This window comes from Mirounga leonina, unplaced genomic scaffold (genome assembly GCF_011800145.1).
Source record: "Mirounga leonina isolate KUSES-001 unplaced genomic scaffold, KU_Mleo_1.0 Mir_150, whole genome shotgun sequence".
NCBI classification, from domain to species: Eukaryota; Metazoa; Chordata; class Mammalia; order Carnivora; family Phocidae; genus Mirounga; species Mirounga leonina.
Window position 1 is genome coordinate 33,265,766 of NW_023270374.1, and position 15,539 is coordinate 33,281,304.

Here is a 15,539-nt window from a genome sequence, read left to right on the forward strand (position 1 = left end):
AAGAAGAAGAAGAAGAAGAAGAAGAAGAAGAAGAAGAAGAAGAAGAAGAAGAAGAAGAAGAAGAAAGCAGGAAGGGAAGAATGAAGGGTGGGAAATCGAAGGGGGAGACAAACCATGAGAGACTATGGACTCTGAGAAACAAACTGAGGGTTCTAGAGGGGAGGGGCGTGGGGGGAATGGGTTAGCCTGGTGATGGGTATTAAGGAGGGCACGTACTGCATGGAGCACTGGGTGTGATATGCAAACAATGAATCATGGAACACTACATCAGAAACTAATGATGTAATGTATGGTGATTAACATAATATACTAAAAAAATGAAGTGATTTTGATTAAAAAAAAAAAAGATATGACCCTACCCATGAAATGCTATATCCTAAGTAGAAATCTTCCACAAAGGCTATCTTCGTAGTTTGGGTGGCTATAACAAAATACTACAGACTGGGGGGCTTAAACAACAGACATTTATTTCTTACAGTTTTGGAGGCTAAGAAGTCCAAGATCAAGGTGCCAGCCTATTCAGTTCTTGGTGAGAACCCTTTTCTTGCTTTGCAAGAATCCTTCTTATTATGTGCTCCCATGATAGAGAAAGGAAGATCTCTGCTCTCATCCTCCTCTTATAAGGGCACTAAGCCCATAATGGGAGCTCCACTTACATGACCTCATCTAAACCTAATCATCTCCCAAAGGCCACTCCTAATACCCCATCACATGCAGGGTTAGGACTTCAACATATGAATTTGGAAAGGGAGGGGCACACAATCATTCAGTTCATAGCAGAGGCTATGTTTTCAAATCCATCCTTCTCTTCACGAGGGGCTTTGTCTGTCACGATCTTGAGATGAATAACCTGATAGAACTCCCTGTGAAAAGAAACCCCAACTAGTACATACTCTGTTTCTCACGTGCCAGGCAGAATGCTGAGCATGTGGACTTTAGTGGCCGAGAAACACGGACTCTCTGGACGCAGGAAATGAGAGTGTAAGGCAGTCAGTTAAAGCAGCAGTGACAATGAAGTAGAATGAAAGTCATGATGGGAGTGGCAGAGGCAGTTAGGAGGCCCATGAGGGGACCTAATCTGGTTTAGAGGTCAGGGAAGCTCTTGCAGAGAGAGCTTGTGACCCGTGGGCCTGCGATTCATGTTAAGTTTATGAACAAAGACAGAATGCCTTTGGGGTTCCTGTAGTTCTGAAATGCCGGGGAAGGTACTACACAGGGCCAGACTGGTAAACAATTAAAACTAGGTGCTCAGAACATTCATTAGTTCACTCATTCTGCAAACACTGAGCACCTGCTATCTGTCACACGCTGTTCTGAGCACTGAGGATTCAGCAGTAAACAAAACAGACACAATCCTCTGCCAGCAGCTTACATTTAGCTTTCACTCAAGCACAGAGAGAAAAAGGAGTAAGAATAAAAGAAGGTAATTCAGAAGCTGATGAGAAGGATGAAACTGGAGGATGAGCCAGGCCCAGGTGCATGTTTATGGATAGACCAAATGACGTGCATCCATACAACAGAATACCGTACAGCAAGGAAAAAGGAACAAACAATTGACACACACAACACGGGTGAGTCCCAAAATTATGTTACGCAAAAGAAGAAGAGAAAAATGCATGATGATTCCATTTATATGAAAAGTTCAAGAAGAAGCAAAATTGACCTATGGAAAGTCAAAATTACAGTTACCTACGGGGAGCATATACTTAATGGGATAAGGCACGAAAGAACTTTCTGGAGTGTTGAAATGTACTACATACTGATCTGGGTGATTAAATAATAAAAAGCAGAACAGTGTTACCTCTGGTGGGGTGACTGCCTGGAACGGGACTTGAAAAAATTTTCTGGGATCATAAAAATTTTCTGTATCTTGACTAGGGTTATGTAAGACTCATGAAGCTGTATGCTTCAAAGAAAGATATTTTGCTATACGTAAATGCTATGTTTAAGGACAATTAAGAAACAAACAAACAAACAAAAAATAGGGCGCCTGGGTGGCTCAGTTGGTTAAGCGACTGCCTTCAGCTCAGGTCATGATCCTGGAGTCCCGGGATCAAGTCCCGCATCGGGCTCCCTGCTCGGCAGGGAGTCTGCTTCTCCCTCTCCCACTCCCCCTGCTTGTGTTCCCTCTCTCACTGTGTCTCTCTCTGTCAAATAAATAAATAAAATCTTTAAAAAAAAAAAAAAGAAAAAGAAACAAAAAAAAATATAGCTTATCTGTGACCCAGCAGGTAGGAAGAATGCCAATAATTTTACCTGGAGCTCAACCCCAGACAAATGGAGGGAATGAGCCATTAATCCCATATGATTTATCTCCAAATAATTATCTCAGCATCACCAGATGCTTGAATTCCTATGATTTTTCCTAAGAAGAGGTTGTTCCTCCACACAGCAGGACTCATCCATGAGCCTTTCCACATATGAAACCACCACCCCCCTCCTTCTACTTGACCCTGCACCATAACTGTGCAAAGCCAGGAATAAGTGTCTCACTTTTGATGGCACTCTGCGCCGACCAAGTCTGGAACCAAATCCAGAGGGAGAAAGTCTGGCCTTCAGAGAGCTGAGCTGAGAGATGGCACTGGCCCCTCTCAACTGGGCATCAAAGCACTTCAAGGAGAAGCCTCTGCGAGCCTTCCACATACGAGTCCTAGGCGGCAGCTGCCCTGGACCTGCCTAGGCACTCCTTCAACATGCAGGTGGTGAAGTGACCCCTTAATATAATTCCGCCTCATCCTCAGGCAGCAATCTCCAGACCAATTCTGTCTTTCTTTTTCCTGCTGTGAGCACTTGTAACAGTTTGACTCCCCAGGAATTCCGACAGAGAGCAAAAGTGCTTCAAAGAGCAAGAGAGCAAGCTTTGTGCGTATGTATTGTCTGCTCTAGACAGAAATCAAACCTTTTGAGAAAAACTAAATGTTGCCAAGACATGAAGTGAGCCTCGACATGTTTTAGGTGGATGGAACCTAGCCTCTGACACTTTCCACCACCCTCTGCCCCCTATCTGATCACCTTTCTAATTGCATCACTATTTACTGACCCATGAGAGTCTGCGGGAAGCCCCCCCGCCACCCTACCCACCAACAGACACACAGACCCTCACGCTATTTAGTCATTCCTACTGCCATAGGTTAGCACATGCCATTTCTCTCAATTAGAACATCTTTCCTTTTACTTTTAACCAAACCAGGCCCATTTTTCTTTTCAGTTCTGCGTCATGGCTACTCAGCTGCATGACCATAGGGCCAGGCACACAGTGGATGCTCAAAGCATCGTACTCGTTAGATATTCCACTGACTGGCATGCAAGACTGTTCCATAAAATAATGACTTAAGGATCAAAAAGGAAAAGGGAAAACTAGCTTGGACTCAGGGTCCAAATCTCTCTCTGCCCCACCTTTACCACTAACCAGCTCTGTGACCCTGGACAAACCACTCAGCCTCCCAGGCTCACTACTTTTTCATCTTCAGAATGAAAGACTGTTTTACAATTCTAATTAGAAAAGTATCTAAAGTCTCTACCAAGGACTATAGGGATGCTATGTGCATATGTTCACGGACTCTACCTTGACTGTGCATTGTCAACAGGAGACCCCACCTTCTCCCTCCCTGGCGTGGACCCATGAGGTCCTTGAGCAGAAGATCCAAGTAGACACAGCATTATTCTACCAGTACAGGCCTGCCAGAGTTAGTCTTTGTGCCCCAGCCTAATGTAGAGTCAATGTTCAATAAACATTGGATGTCTTATTCAAAAGAAAATTTTTGGTACGTTTTCCCAAAATAAGAGGTTGGGGCTGCAACGAAGAGATGAAAGAGAGCAAGGAGGAGAACGTTAGAGAGCAGGGAGTGGATATTCATGCTAAGAGCTGCAAGTGCTTGGGGAGAAGACATCAAATACGTGGAACAGAACAATAATGAAAGACCTAGCCGAAGAAAATTTCTTTGAAATAAATGAAGATCTGAGTTTGCAAAGGATGAAGAACATGGTGGGCTTCAGGCAAAATTAATGATGAGACTCAAAATTAGGCATGAACTGGTAATATTTTGAAATACAAGACAAGGAAAGTTCCCACAAGTATCTAGAGTTTTAAAAACAGATCTCCATCAAAACAAAAAAGACTAAGCAATCAGTTCTCAGACTTGAGCATTTCAATTTGAAATACTGTGGTGTAATGGGGAAGTTGATGAAAATAGTAATAATAATCCCAAATGATGGCAGCGGCAGCTAATATGTACTGCAAAATTGTATGCACCTGTCACTGTTCTTAGTGACTTAGAATATTAACTTGTATAATCATCACAGCAACACCAGGGGTAGATACTATTATGATTCATGTTTTTCTTAAAAGAAGAAAGAGGGGCATCTGGGTGGCTCAGTCAGTTAAGTGTCTGCCTTCAGATCAGCTCATGGTCTTCAGGGTCCTGGAATCGAGCCCCACATCAGGTTCCCTGCCTAGAGGGGAGTCTGCTTCTCCCTCTGTCCCCACCCCCTGCTTGTGTGCATGTACTCTCTGTCTCTCTCTCTAATAAATAAAATCTTTAAAAAGAAGAAGAAGAAGAAAGAGATGCAGATCAAGTAAGTTGCCCAATGTTGAACAATTAGTAATTCAAGAAACCAGGATTGGGGTCCCAGGCAGCCTTCTGGTGGGTGGGGCCTCCCAACCCTAATAATTTAACACACACACAAAGTTTTAAGAGGATGTTTCGTGGCCCAAGAATTTTACAGCCAGCTAAGTTGTGGTACTTTTGCACAGCCAACAGAAAGACACTCTCAGACTCTGAAAAATGCAGGAAATATAATGTCTACTTGCCCTTCCTTAGAGAAAAAATACTTGAAGACAGACCCCCATCCACCTTGGAATGAATCAAAATTATGACTCTAGGATGGGAGGGAATTGAGATACTAAAAATATTGGTCTTATGGACACACAAAATTTCTCTGGAATAGTCTCTCGCTCTTCCCCTTCTCCAGGTGCCTCACTTTTTCTTGTCCTTCAAGAGTCCATTCTCCTCTGGGATGCCCTTCTGGATCTCACCTCAAGGCTGTGTTCTCTGTGCTCTGTGGGTGTCTTAGCCCAGAGTCCCGACAAACAAAGCTTCAGACAAGCATTCTGTGCACGTGACTTGACTGGAGGAGTTTTGAGAAGGGGAAATAGTAGGGGAAAGGTCAGGAAGCCAAGCATGGATGTGGTTTGGGCTGCAGACTCAATCAGCCTGATCCCAAGGGAGCTCTGGAACACAAACTGCACCACCTCCCTGTCCCCCACTGAGGCAAGGGCCTCAGCCACTTGTATCCCTGTGTCATTAACTGGCTACAGGCTACTCTAGGGGTATAGGCATTGCCCCTGTGGTTGAGGACAGGTACCCCAGGAAGAGGGTACTAGTTTCCTAAGACTTCTACAAGTAGTGTACTACAAACCAGGTGGCTTAAAGCAACAGAACTCTATTGTCTCACAATTCTAGAAGTGAGAAGCCTGAGATCGAGGTGCCAACAGGGACATGCTTCGTCCAAAGCTTCTTCTAGCTTCTGGTGCTTGCCAGCGGTCGTTCATATTCTCTGGATTATAGACGCATCACTCCGATTTCTGCCTCTGTCTTCACGTGGCTTCTCCCCTGTGTGTCTGCATCTCTATGTCCAAATTTCCCTCTTCTGAGAAGGACTTCAATCACATTGGATAAGCACCCACCCTTCTCCAGTATGACCTCACTTTAACTGAATAAATTATATCTGCAAAGACCCTCCTTCTTTCCAAACATGGTCATGTTCTGAGGCTCTAGGAAGAACCGGAATTTGCAGGGGAACAATCAGTATTCAATCAGTACAGGGGGAAACCAGGAACTCTGAGCAGCCACACTCCTGGCAACTAGGGGATGCGCACACTAGTCAGGGGAAGGAGACGTGGATTGCTCATGCCAACAGCATCCTCTGGAGTGGAAAGGCACCTCAGTGCTCCCTGGGTGCAAATTCATCACAGAACTTGTACATGGAGATGACTTGCTGGTGGATCTTTCTCAAGAGCAAACACCAAGCCATTTCTGCCTGGGTCCCCAGACCCCAATCACAGGGCTGCTCTATGGTGGGCTTGATCCTGGACTCAAAGCACCCCAGCAGTTTTTCCCTCCCCAGGGTGGTATTTGAGGACATGGACCATCCATGTGCATTTGCTCTTTCCTTTTCTGGCATAAGCATTTCTAGTTCTTAGGATTCTAAGCAATTTCTCCCTACTGCTGAGCTACCTTTAGGCCATCTGCAGCAGATTCTGGTGGCACCTAGGCCAAGTTCTTTCTCTTGACTCACCTCAAGGTCACATAGTTTCAGTGGATAATACTGCCATGCCCTGATGACTTCCTACCTCCAGCACCTACACGTCCCTGCCCAGAAGCTTTCTACAGCTGCCAGAGTTTGATGGCCCCACTGCAGGGCAGACTGGTCATGCCAGGGTACTACCACTCCCAGCAACAACTCTTTCTCAATGAGGAACAGGAGCTGGTGGATAAATACCCCAGTTTCCTTGACCCTTGGTGGGACAATGGGCCTGTTTAATCTTTTATTAAGGATCTCTAGTGGAACTGAATATCAGATGCCCCCCAAAACTACCAGCTCATTCATGCACCCTTTAGTAGAAGCCTACCTTCCTTTCCTGCCTCACTTCCCCTCCCCTTTACCAGTGTTCTCTTCAATTTCCAAATAAACTCTTTGCAAACCATTGTCTCAGGGCCTGTTTTTAGAGAAATCCAAAGTAAGAGATTAGGAAAACTAGAGCAAGTTATTAACTTCTCTGTGACTCAGTTTCCTCATCTGTAAAATGGGGATGATAACAACACCTCCCTCATGCCATGAGGATCCCATGAGGTAGTAGAGTCAACAGTCTCAGAACAGTCCCAGCACATCGCAAGTGCACTGTATAAACTATTGTCTCCATCCTCCCAACCAGCAGTTGGTGGGAAACCTAGCTGGTGCCCTCATTTTGTGGCCCCCCCCATAGAGAGACACAAAGATTCTATTAAATGCACTCCCTTTCCTGGGTCAGGATATAGAGGGGCCACAGTAAAGTATACTCCTGCCAACATTTCCACAAGCAAATACATTTAAGAGCTCAGCCTCGGTCTACTTAACACAGTCATGTTGCAACCAATGAAGTCATTTAAAAAAATGCATAATTCAGTAACGACTCAGCACCAGGCGAGATTTCATGATCTGTAACACTCTGTCTGCTCCTGGCTCTTCTTTGTCCCCCAGCGCCTCGATATTTTTGATACTACTCTTTGCTGGGCCACTTCCCAAAATTAAGAACAGAGTAATCATTCTAGAAGAGCCTTTCTTTCCTTGCCTAATCAAGAGTCCTAAGAGTATGAATCAGGAGTCTATCTCCCCCAGGGAGGGGGCCTCGGAGAGCCAGGATTCCAAGCCTTCGGAACCAGAAGCCATGCTGCAGAAGCATCTTGTTCTGGAACAGCACAGGTCCATGAACAGGCACCGTCTGCCTCCCCTGCCCCACCCCTGCCCAGCAGGCTGGCTCTGGAGAATTGGGTGGAAGGAACTCAGGCCTTAGCCAGTTTGAATCTCTGAGTTCCAGAGATGCCCCGTCTGTCACACCTGCAGGATGTAGCAAGGGGCAAGGGACAAGGGCAAATACTCTCTCGGCACCATGTGCCGGCTCTACTCCAGGATTTACACATGTGGACTCATTTATTCATCCTAGCACACCTAAGCACTATCGTAGTATCCATTTTACAGATGAGGGATAACACATACCAAAGGGATGTGCTAGTTATTTACCTCCGGTCCTTTGGCTCCAAGCCCACCCTGTTAGAATTGGCTCTGTGATTCTGGGGCAGGAATTCTACAAACTGCGCTTGGGATTCCCTTACCAGCCTTGGCTCAGTCCTCCCTGTGGAGGCTCTCTGTGGAGACCAGAAAGGTGGAAGAGGGCAGAAGATGCTCTGGAATCTCCCATCTGCCCCTGCTGCCTCCCTCTTCAGAGGGCCCTGCATCACCCAGCAGCAGGGTGCCTCCTCCACCCGCCCATCCCCTCATGTGACCACAGCCCTGGGTGTGATCGATGCTTCCTGCAATTCCTGGCTACTTCAGTGTCCCACGTTTGCTTTAGTGACCTCCCAACACTTGCATAACCCCCTTCAAGAAAACTCTCTGTCTCGGCGCCTGGGTATCTCAGTCGGTTAAGTGTCTGCCTTTGGCTCAGGTCATGATCCCAGGGTTCTGGGATCGAGTCCCGCATCGGGCTCCCTGCTCAGAGGGAAGCCTGCTTCTCCCTCTGCCTGCTGCTCCCCCTGCTTGTGCTCTTGCTCTCTCTCTCTCTCTGACAAATAAATACATAAAGTCTTTAAAAAAAAAAAATAAAACACCTCTCTGTCTGAAGTACCTATTATGGTTTGGGGTTTCCTTCCTGGATCCTGACAGAAGATCTTATAATTATCTTCACTTTGCATGTGAGGAAATGAAGGCACAGAGGTTGAGAATCCTGTCCAAGGCCATGCAGCTCAGGCCCGGTGGCGCTGGGATATCTGGGATGGCTTGCTCTGGTCTGTGGGTCTAACCGATGCACGGAACTGCCTCCAATGTTCTCAACACCTGGGGCAACTGGAGAGTGAGACAGGCAGACGAGAGCCAGGGAGAGAGGTTTTTTGTTCACTGAACCAGTACGAGGGCTGGTTCTGTGTTCTGAAGACAGGGAGTCAAAGCAAATCTGTCTCTACCCCGGAGGAACCTAAGAGGTTAGGGAGTGAAACAGAGGCAGGAATCAATAAGCTGCAAAATACCATGAGAAAGGCCAAGCAGTGGCAGGCCAGGGTCTGGGGGACACACAGAGGAGTGTGGTACACACAACAGTGGCCCCTGAGAGATGTCCACGCCCTCATTCCCAAACACGACTCTGAAGATGTGATGAAGTCGGGAGTGGGGAGAGTATCCTGGACTGTTGCGGTGGACCCCATGTAATCAGAAGGATCCGTCTAACTGAATGAGGGAAGCAGAAGAACCAGAGACAGAGAGGGGCTGAAAGACGCTGTGCAGCTAGTTTTGAACACGGAGGAAGGAGCCACTAGCAAGGACTACAAGCACTACTCTACAAACTGCAGGAGGCAAGGGAACAGACTCTCCCCTGGAGCCCGAAGACACGCAGCCCCGCTGCCCCACGGTAGACTTCGGACCTCCATGTTTGTAAGATAATGAATTTTTACATTTTAAGCCACCGAGTCTGTGGTAATTAGTTAGAGCAGCCCTAGGGAAGTACTTGGAGGAGGCAATCAGATGGAGGAAAGGAGGGAAGGCATCATGGAGAAATGCAATCAAGTCATGAAAGAAGAAGCGAGTCTAACTGGCAGCCGGGTAAGAGGCACCCACACAGAGATGAGAAGAGACTGGGTCACTCCGGAATGGCGCAGCCTGCTGCAACTTGGACGGGGGAGGAGGAAAGGGCCCAAAGGGGACTGGAGAAGTCAACGGGGACCACAGAAGGAAGGGTCTTTCTGAGGAGCCGGGGCTCCGGCCTGAGGCTTTGTAAGGAGTGGCGTGATGCAGGTGCCTATTCTTTCTGGACAACCCGAGTGCCAGGTGAAGAACGGGTCTGAAGGAAAGACATCAGAGGCAGGGGCATCATGTCCACCACTGAGAAGGAGATGACGGATGTCTGGACAGGGTAATGGCCATGGGGCTGGAGAGACAGACGACTAGACACAGGTTTAGGACACTGGCCAGGGCTTGGTCTCTGATTGGATAGAAGGGGCAGCAAAGGGACCAGTACTTAGACCAGGACAAGCACAAGAGTAGGATCCAACAGGCCAGGTGAGTCCTGGGCACATGGACACCTGTGGATCACAGTCTTTCCCTGACCTCCACAACGCCTGCCTGGTCCACATACATGGTGTCTGCTTCAGGTGCCCTGCCCAGCATCTCAGGACACTGTACAGGCTTCTGCACTCAAGGCCCAGTCCTCTGGACTCCCTTTGCATTTTCATATTCACTGTCCCTTACAATGGGCAGTCAGACAGACAATTTGGCTTATAACCTCTCTCACTTATTTTTACGACTTTGGGCAATTTAATTAATTCCCCTGAACCTCAGTTTCTTCACGTGCAAAACCAGGGTAACGGATACTACCTCACTGGGTCCTGGTGAAGACCAAATGCAAATATCTGTAACATGACGGGCCCCAAATGAATGTGAGTTATTCCCTTCTCCAACCCCTCATGGCCTCCTGCACTTGTCCCTCTCCCCAGCCCACAGCCCTTTCCATTAAAGGTCATTCCACCATTTCTCCAGCCTCCTGCGATCTCCTCTCTGGGCATCTGGGGCTCATGTAGCACATGCGATGAAAATCAATTTCAGCTTTCTGCATGAGGGAGCCGCTAATCTCCCACCGGGATGGGCAACGCACACTCAACGAGCACCAGGGGGAAAACATGGCAGCAGTCTTCACAGAACACGTCTGAGAAGAGCTGGAGGAGAGGGAAAGTGGGGTGAGGGGGGTGTTGGGGAGGGAGGGAGCAGAGGAAAAGGCAATTCAGGGCAAGCTGAGTCCAGGCAGCTCTGTCAGTTGCTATGCTACCAGCCACAGTGAGAGAGCAAAGGAAGGGGGCTGGGGCTTTAGAGATATTGTGATTTTGCACATTTCTCTCCTCAGCATATCCCCGTGTGCAGGGTGCAGGGTGGGAGCGGGAGATGAGGGATTCGGCTCTAAGCGGCTCAAACGGCCGAAGTGACTATGAGGATCGACTGCTCTCAAGTGTCAGAAAAAGGTGTCCAGATGGATTAAGAGGCTTACCCACAACATCCTGCTCAGTTTGGGGGAGAGTTTAAGAGGCGAATGCCCCCTTTATATAAAGGATCCGAAAACGTGGCCTCTTTCAGCACCCCCACCCCTACCCCCAGCCCCACTAGGGCTGCCCCTGCATTCTGCCACAACCAGCATGATGACCAAGCTAGCATTAGCAGGCCTACATAGCAGCCCTCTGGGAAACAGACCACGGCAAGGTCTCATAGGCCATGGGCCACTGAGGCCTCATTGAGCAGAGGCCATAATTCTGACTCAAGCAAGTGGATACTGGGCTCTGAGAATAGGATGAGTGGCTTCATGCTGGCACCCACCATAGGCCACTGCACCTCGGTACTTCTGTGGCAGGGAAAGAATATGAAAGAAGAGGGCATCCCATTTCAAGCACTATTCTCGTTGTTACTAACACCTTCATCATGTGCTTCTTAAGCACAGACAGAGGTTAACCCAAAGAAAATCAGAGCAACCTCTGAGGCAATCTAAAAGTGACATAGCTTTTAGACAGAACGCCTTCCTGGGACAAAATTCTAAAAGAAGCTTGAATTTTTACATGCATAAAAGATTTCAAGGGAATACCACCTTTACACAAATTCTTTCACAGAATACAGAAGAAAGGGCCCCTGGGTGGCTCAGTTGTTAAGCGTCTGCCTTCGGCTCAGGTCATGGTCTTAGGGTCCTGGGATCGAGCCCCACATCGGGCTCCCTGCTCTGCAGGAAGCCTGCTTCTCCCTCTCCCACTCCCCTGCTTGTGTTCCTGCTCTGTCAAATAAATAAATAAAATTTAAAAAAAAAAAAAAGAATACAGAAGAAATACTTCCAAACTCATTTGACAAGCCGAGGATAACTGTCACGCCAAGACCTTACAAGGAAATCACAAGAAAAGAAACTTCCAGGCCAATCTTTCTCATAAAGAGAGATAAAAAGCCTACACATTATATTAGCAAACCAAATCCAGGGATACATAAAATGAGTAACAGATCGTGACCACACTGGGTTTATTCCAGGAATACAAGATCAGTTTAATATTAGAAAATTAATCAGTATAACTCATATTAACAGACTGAAAGATAAAAATCACGCAACAATCCCAAGAGACGCCAAGGAAGCATTTGACGGAAGTCGGTATCTATCCACGTTAAAAGTTTTAACAAACTAAGAATAGAAGGGCAAGTTCTTTAATCCGATAACAAGCATCCAAAACATGGTCTCACATCACAATCAATGGTAAAATACTGAATGTTTTCCCCCTAATCTCCCCAGTTTTCCTGGATGCTCGAGCCACGGCCATGGAGCACGAAAAAGACATAAAAGACACTAGGATTGGAAAGGAAGTAATAATGCTCTTGTTATTCATAGACTAGATGGGAAAAAATCCCAAAGAATCTCAAATTATGATGAAAATCAAAAGCAAGTTTAACATACTTTCATATATTAAAGCTAATGTACTTTGCCGTGCTGGTAGATTTCAATCAACAAAAAGAAAAGAGCTTTAAATCATCCATTTGCACAATATGCATAAGCCTTTCTAACTCTGCTTCTACTTCTACCCTCTTCAGATCTATTCTCCACCCTGCGGTCCTTCTTAACCTGATCTTCCTAAAGTAACAACTACATTCCATTACATGGCCTCAAACACCATGAGGGATAGGGCCCCCACCGGCCTCTTCAGCCTCATCTCCTTCCACAGGCCCTCTTGCTGAGCAGGCTCCAGACACACAGGTCTGTTTTCAAATATTCCTAATGTGCTGTGATCCTTTCTACCCCAGAGCCTTTGCCCACACTGTTTCCCCTTCTCCTTGCTCCACCTAGTTCACTCTCCACAGCTCAGCTCAAACCTTACTTCCTGACCTCCCTGAAAGCGCTCAGACATGCTTCTTCAGTTGCATTTTGCATGACCAGTCACTCTGGTCTTCTCCAGTGGAATGTAAACATCACGAGGGCAGAGACCACTTCGATATTTTTCACTATCTTATTCACAGCACCTGCCTTGATCCTTGGCACACAATAAATGCCTCATAAGTATCTGTTGAATGAATGAGTCAACACAAAAGTCAGAAGAATCCTCTTCTTTCAGGCAATCTGATTTCTTTTTTTTCCATTAAAGCTTGGAGTGAAGAATATTTTGAGAGTAGAGAGGAGCTGCAAGAATTGGTAGCCTAATATTATCAGAAAACCCAGCAGTATAAGAAGTCTTGAACAGAGCACACTAACTCAGAAGAGGGGCTGCTCATCCTTGCCCTGAAAGGCCCCACTGTTTTGAGCTGAGAACTCAGCTTGCCACTTTAAACATCAGTGTTAATTTTTAAATTAAACTATTTTGAGATAATTATAGATTTACACCAATTCTAAGAAATAATAGATGTTATGTATCTTTTACTCAGCTTCCCCAATGGTAACTTTGTGCACAAGGGGCGCACCTGGGTGGCTCAGTCACTTAAGCATCTGACTCGGTTTAGGCTTAGGTTGTGATCTCAGGGTCATGAGATCGAGTCCCAAGTCAGGCTCCACACTCAGTGCAGAGTCTGCTTAAGATTCTTTCTCCCTCCCCTTCAGCCCCTCCACATCACTCACTTGCACACTCTCTCTCTCCCCCCTCCCTAAAATAAATAAATCTTTAAAAAAAAAAAAAACTATCATGCAAGGGTGAGGACCATGTTGCTTCCAAATATCCTACTCCCAGGTACACCAGGGGTTGGAAAAACCATGCTAGGCAAAGAACTTGCATCAAGATCAGGACTGAAATACATTAATGTGGGTGATTTAGCTTGAGAAGTCTGACCATGGAGTCCAGCAAGAAGGCTTCTCCCAAGAGCATGCCAAAAGATGCACAGATGATAGTACAAATCCTGAAAGACAGGAGGATTACAGAGTATGAGTCAAGAGTTATAAATCAGATGTTGTCATTTGCCTTCTGATATGTGACCACAAGTCTAGATGATGCAAAAATTTATTCAAGTCATGCTAAGAAAGTTGATGCAGATGATATGTGATTGGCAATCCAGTGTCGTGCTCATCAGTCTTTTACCTCTCCTCCCCCGAGATTTTTTATTAGATATTGCAAGGCAAAGAGATCAAACTCCTTTGCCATTAACTGAACCATATTCAGGCCCTAGGTTAACACCTGATATATATTGCTTGACTGCCCCAAATCTGTACAAAACACGGCATCCACTTCTGTGGGGAGAATAACAGCTCTGTGGTTAAGTGTTGGCTCAGGTACTAACAGACCAAGAACTCCCACACTCGGCACACCAACCCCACAAACCTTATCTGTGTCAGCTGAAGTAGACTCCAATGTCCCTCACAGGGCAAAGGTTTATAGTACGGATGCCCATGTCCCCAGTCCCCAACCATAAAAGCATCAATTCCTGCAAGATCGCAGTTCAGAATGTTTTGATTAATCCATCATTAATTGGGGCCAAAAACATGCTAATTACCACTAACACGGTGGTCATCATCAAATACTGCCAATGAATCATGAAATGCAATGAGAAGAAGAAGAAAGGAAGAAGAAAAAGATGATGACAATTTGTAATCTAGCCCAGATGCTTGTAATATGTACACTTGGTCTTGGATCCACTGTACTGAAATTACATATGCATGCTGGATACTTCCAAGCTGTGCTGTAGAAAACTTAAATGATATTTAATGAGTAAATATAGTTATCCTTTCCAATTGAGATGTTGTATTTTAATAGGATTAGCAATGGTTTTTCATCAGCCTTTAAGTATAAAAAATAAAGTTGTCATTCATCAAAAAAAAAAAATCTATCACGCAGTATCACAACCAGAATGTTGACACTGATAAAGTCAAGATATGGCACGTTTCCACCACCAAAGAGAGCCCTCATGGTGCTCTTTTATAACTGTACTCACCTCCAACCTCGCTCCCCCCCCCCACCCTATTCTCAACCCCTGGGAACCACAAAGCCATTCTCCATTTCTAAAATTCTGACATTTAAAAAATGACAATGATCTGTGGGGGAATGGCTTCTTTCACTCAGCATAATTCCCTGAAGATAACCAGGTTGCTGCACATAACCACAATTCGTTCTTTTTTTTTTTTTTTTTTTTGGCTGAGTAGGATTCCATGGTACAACATACCACAATTTAACCATTCACCTGGTAAAAAATATCTGGGCTGTTTCAGTTTTTAGCTACTACAAAATAAAGCTTCTATGAACAATCATGATTATACAGATTTTTTGTGCCTGTAAGTTTTCCTTCCTCTGAATAGATGGCCAGGAGTGTAACTGCTATGTCCTGTGGAATCTGGAACTGCCAAACTGCTTTCCAGAGGGCTATACTATCTTATACTCCCACTGTCAATGACCGAGTGATCCGAGTTCCCTACATCCTCACTAAGAATTGGTGCTACCATTTTGTTTTACCCATTCTGGTATGTAGTGATACATCATTGTGGTTTTAAATCTGCACTTCCCTAATGACTACTGATATTAAACATCTTTTCTTGTGTTTATCTGCCATCTGTATATCCTCTTCAGTGAAATGTCTGCTCAGAAGTTTTACCTGTTTTCTAATTGAATTGTTGGTTTTTGTTCAGTTGGTTGGCTTTGTTGTTGTTGTTCTGCTGTTGAGTGTTGAGTTTTAAGAACTCTTTATATAGTCTACATACTTGTCCTTTGTCACATATGTGCTTTGCGAATATTTGCTCCCACTCTGTAGCCTGTCTTTTCATTCTCTTCATAAGAGCTTTCACGGGACAAAAATTTTAATTCTGACAAGGT

General features: G+C 45.6%; 1 protein-coding gene and 1 pseudogene across 1 annotated transcript in view; one reads left to right on the forward strand and one right to left on the reverse strand.

The window, feature by feature from the left end:
• The window catches only part of PTPRT (protein tyrosine phosphatase receptor type T), a 753,869-nt gene that overhangs the window by 643,008 nt on the left and 95,322 nt on the right, over positions 1–15,539 (reverse strand). The gene's annotated exons all lie outside the window — the stretch shown is intronic.
• On the forward strand, positions 13,573–14,327 carry LOC118011496 (annotated as a pseudogene).